The sequence below is a fragment of the Meleagris gallopavo genome, chromosome 1 (assembly GCF_905368555.1).
Source record: "Meleagris gallopavo chromosome 1, MGAL_WU_HG_1.1, whole genome shotgun sequence".
In the NCBI taxonomy this organism is placed as follows: Eukaryota; Metazoa; Chordata; class Aves; order Galliformes; family Phasianidae; genus Meleagris; species Meleagris gallopavo.
This window is the reverse complement of record NC_139404.1, coordinates 126505757-126510711: the sequence shown is the minus strand read 5'-3', so window position 1 is coordinate 126510711 and position 4955 is coordinate 126505757. Positions and strand designations below refer to the sequence as shown.

Below are 4955 nucleotides of genomic sequence, written 5' to 3'. Positions count from 1 at the left end.
CTGATAAAGGCAGTAAGATAAAGATACAATGAGAAAGCACAAGTTTGACCACACTCAACTACGTGAAATCACTGTTTCTGTGAATATATATCAAGAAGCCTACCTCACTAATTACATTTGCTATTTTAAAGATGAGATCTGCAGGAAGTGTGACCTACAAGAAGCCCATTAGAATGTCACAAATTTAAAAGGTTTTAAATACAGCGCATTCTGCTGTGAAATTGAGCTAAAAGATCTGAGTACATCTAGTTTCTGGAATTACATAATTCTTGGTAGAAGACATGTAACAACTGCCACAGAGTTCACACATTATTGTCACACAAGCCAGAAATGTGCTGTAGCAATTTCTTGTCCCCAAACTTATAGCTAAGGCTAGACTAACATTATCTAACATCCTCTAGCCTAACAGCTAGCAACCTTCACTGTGAATATTTATTTCAAACAAAACTTGATACTGAAGAAACAAAGGTTTTACTGTTTGTTTATTTCAAAATAATCTCTGTTAGCTTGAACTAACTATTCCAGGACTCGCCTTAAGAGGAAAATAAGCTGTGATGCAAATTATGGCATTAATCTGCTCCTCTGAAGTGTAAAGAAGTTTTATAACAAAAACAAAAGGAAGTGGAATTTGAACCTGCATGCAGATCAGCAATACGCTTCTGACACCTTTCCTGTCCTTCTATTTTAGAAACCAAAGCAACTTTCTGAAGTGCCAGTTCATAGTCTTAGTTCCTAGAATAAACAGTATGTTATAATGACAGGAAGAGGAAGACAGGGAAGCACTAATAAAAGTTATTAACCACATCAGGTAGGAAATAATTTTGCTCACTTTTCTTCTAGAGACTAAAGAAGTTCGTGGGAGCCGTGACATGCTGGAAAAGAACACAGCAAGAAGGCAAAGCTTAGCAAACTGTACCTAAATATCTGTACAGGGAAAGTCTTCTTGTGCAAACACACAGGAGTATTCTTTCTCACAGCGCAGGCAACAACCACCTGCCAGAGCTTACTCCTCTGAACCAAAAAGCCATGCCACAGCACCACTGTACTCCTGCACTTCTCCACTCCTCGCACAACACCAGCCCAGCCGCAGCAAGCAGCAACCCCTCGATGAGGTAAGAGGGAGAAGGAAGCCATCAGCCAACACTCATGTGACCTCCTCCATACAGAAACAAGGAAAGAGCAGAAGAGAAATTGAAAGAGCATTCCAGCAGCCATCCCGAAAGCAATGGGACTTCTCCCTTGCTCAGTAGGAGCTGCCTCTATGCCAAAGCGCATGAATCCCCAGGCAATAAAACCAGCTGGCTGGCAGAGGAAGAAAGGATCTGCTTTTTTTTTTTTTAATTTGCTTCAGGGGAACATCCCCAAAAATTTTATGGATGCAGCTCCTCCAGCATATTCTCCTCTGTCAATAAACATTCCCAAGAAAAGCTGTAACTACAGCAGGTATTTTGCAGCACTTTGTGAATTGCTTCAGCAAAAAACCAAATACAGGTTTACCAAGACTAAATATATTTATTTAAACACAGCGGTTGGTTTAGACTTAGAATGAGAGGTACAAGGCAAGTGTTTAAATTATTAGATTTGTTTTCAGTATTCGTATATCTGAAGATTTACTTCTGTGTGCAAACTTCTTCTGACTTGGAAGGGGGAATGTTTTGACTACTTGTATGCCCTCTTCTATGACTCATTCAGTTCTTTTTTAGTTGCCAGGATAAACAACTGATTCAACACGGTAATGCTCTGTAATTCAGAAACAGCACCAAGGTATGCAATCTCACCAAAACTGGTGATTTTGAAAGACAAAGTGGTGTAACATATACTGATGTAACCCTGCTATAACATATGATCATGTATTGATAAAATACTCCAGTGTGTATTACTACTGCTTTTGGTTTCCCCTGTTTCACTCCATGACAAGCAGTCTCAAGGCAGCATAGAGGCTCCTGGCATTTCATTAAATCTCGCAGTTTCCTTTGCAATTACATGGCAGTTCCTGAAAGCAAGGAGGAAGGAACTGTAATAACAGAGTTGATGCATCTCTAAAGTTACTACGACACACCTTGGATCATAAAAAGTTCATCACAGACTGATAGAGGACAAGTTATTTCAGAACAGGGGAGCATTACAGACTCTCCCCACCTTTCATTCTTATGAATGTTATAGCACTACCATTATTTTAGATGGATCTGGCACTGGTGGCACTGAGTAGCACTGCCATATTTAAGGACACATCAGTGTAGCATAGCTTCACTTATAACACTATAAACCACATTTCAACTTAACGTAACAGCTCTAACTCTTAACCACCCATGCCTCTCCTTGTGTAGTGTATAGCGTAACTTATTTTTCTCAAGGAGGAGGTGAGCGTTTCCTCTCCATTGCAACAGCAAGAGCATCCACAGCCCAGGCCTGGCAAAAAGCAGAGAGGAGTGCAACCTGTTGCACAGTAGCTGGCAGAAACCTTCTCCTTCAGCTCACTCAACTACTCACTATAAAAAAACCTGCCACTTGGGTCCACTGCAAACCCTTTCACAATAAGAAAGCTTTAAGGCTACAGAAGCGCCTTTGTTTTCTCCCTTCAACTCCCACCCACACCATGGCAGAGCACGCATTTGGAGGAGCAGTTGGGCTCCTCCTGCACATGCAACTGTCCCAAACCACCACCACATACCAGTGTCAAGGACTTCAGCACTGATGGCCCGTTGACAGCTCTGCAACCTCTCCTGGCGTAGGGGATGACATCAGGAGGAGGAGGACTAAGAAAAGAAGGTGGAAAAGGAGGAAGGACTGGGCTTCCTGGGCATGCTCCATCATGCTCTTTGCTTCCCATGGCCCTGCTCTTCAGCCCCAGATTGCTCTCATCCTCCTGAAATCAGCAGGGCTGGAGGCCAAAGGCCCATGATGGAGGCACAGCTGGGTTTTCCCACTGACAGAGAAGTCACATCCAAAACCCACACAAACCTGGGTTGTGAAAGCAGGGATTTGGCTGTCAGGACATGCCAGGTGCACAGCCACCTTCCCTTTGCCCCCTTGTGCATACGCAGCAGTGACACAGGCTGTAGTTACATGCTATCATTTCTGCAGAACCCTTGCCTCATTCAGCACAGAAGCAACTCCAAAACTTGTGTTTCCTGACTTCTGAAAGTATCTAAATAATTCTCTAACATGCCTGAGTGGTGGGAGGGATCAAGCATTAGGTGCAATTTTATTTTTCCCTACATTCAGTCTTTCCTGCATAATGGTTTTATTGCCCATTACTGGAACGAGGTGCTTTACAACCACAGTTGGTATGACTTTAAGGAGGAAATGCTTGGTCTGTCCTTAAGCTTTAGGCACACAAAGCAAAAGCCCTCAGTAAAGGAATTAAAATTAGGAGACAGATGTTCTCAAATAAATTAATATTTCACAATCAATTATAAATGAACTCTGTACAAATTATGACACTGATTAACTAGAAATTGAGGCAAGTAATATATACGATGTTTCAATCACTTTTAAGAAGAGTGTGAGTCATCTTTAAGGTCTAGATGTGGCTCTGGGCAGCCTGGTCTGGTGGTTGGTGACCCTGCACATAGCAGGAGAGTTGAAACTAGATGATCATTGTGGTACTTTTCAACCCAGGCCATTCTATGATTCTATGATTCTTCTGCTCTTCACTCACGCTACAGCCCTCCTCAAAGACAGTCTTCTACGCATCAGATACCGCACTTAACTGCTAAATTTCAACCAAAACACACGCACAGAAGACAAAATGCAGGAGGAAATGCCTCCCCGAGAAACTTTTTAAAATACCAAAAAAGTATCTGTACATGAAAAATGTTATCAGTGAAATGACTTTCGGAGACCACACTTCCAGTGTTATAGGCTGGTGTCACAAAGTGAGTTCATCTTTTAGCAATTCATTGATTACGTGGTTTCTGTATTAGAAGCTGATTACATCAAGATCTTCATGTATGCTGGACATTTATGCTTTCTTCCCTCCTATTAATTAAGTTGAATTTCAACTGTAAGAAACATCAAGGCAGTAATTCCTAATGTACCTATTTTTCAGTCCACTGAACACTTGTCATATGACAAGGGTTTTTGGACAATGAACAATGAAATGATAGGTGAGGCAATACCAGACTTGCAGTAATTTATTGTGGAAACAGAAGCCCAGTTTTTGCCAGCAATAAGCAAAGAGCATAATGAAATATCAAAGAGGAAAAGCAAGGCAGAAGCAGCTGCCGAAGCTCTGCTTGGTTAGCTCCTTACCCCACAAACAGCCAAAGCCCCACATTTCCCAGTTGCAACATCAGGAAGCCTCAGTGCTGGGCAGCCCCACCATCCTGCCACCAAAGAACTACCACTGGCAGGCTCACTAGTGAACTTTGTCACCTGATTACTTTGTGTCTGAGGAGCAGACATGCTGCCTCTCAGAACAGGTCTTGTTTCAGGTCGATGCACCCAATTTGAAGAGAACAGTGCAATCCCATACTGTGAAGAGGAGCTGGGCGTTGTGCAGTGAGCGGGTGCACCTGGCAACCTACACAACTGCGTTTGTTCTGGAATCTGTGAGTCGCTTCCCCCTGCTAAGCCTTGGCAGCAGAGGGTCCAGCCACAGCACTATTGCAGCTCACCTCACGCATCAGCAGCTACGTCACCTATGCAATCAGTACCTAGAGAATTGTTTGTAACATAAATGGCCTTTTCCCCTTTACTTCCACACACTGATTCTGCTTTTTGATAAAATCACTGATTGTGCCATACTTGTGCTTCCAACTTCGGACTTGCCTTCCTTGTGCTTCAAGGTCAGAATTTCAGTCAAACTTTCCCACTCTGGATCGGTAGCTGCAGCTTCAGGATGAAAAGTTGGATCCTTTTAGCTCACAGCTCCAAGAAATTACTAACACCTTACCCTGAATCTAGATTTCAGAGCTCAAACTGTCCTCTTTCCCAAAAAGCTGTCTTGAATC

General features: G+C 42.7%; 2 protein-coding genes across 9 annotated transcripts in view; both read right to left on the bottom strand.

The window, feature by feature from the left end:
* Window positions 1-4955, bottom strand: part of DHRSX (dehydrogenase/reductase X-linked) — a 205852-nt gene that overhangs the window by 155831 nt on the left and 45066 nt on the right. The gene's annotated exons all lie outside the window — the stretch shown is intronic.
* The window catches only part of ZBED1 (zinc finger BED-type containing 1), a 33835-nt gene that overhangs the window by 26409 nt on the left and 2471 nt on the right, over window positions 1-4955 (bottom strand). The window lies entirely within an intron of this gene.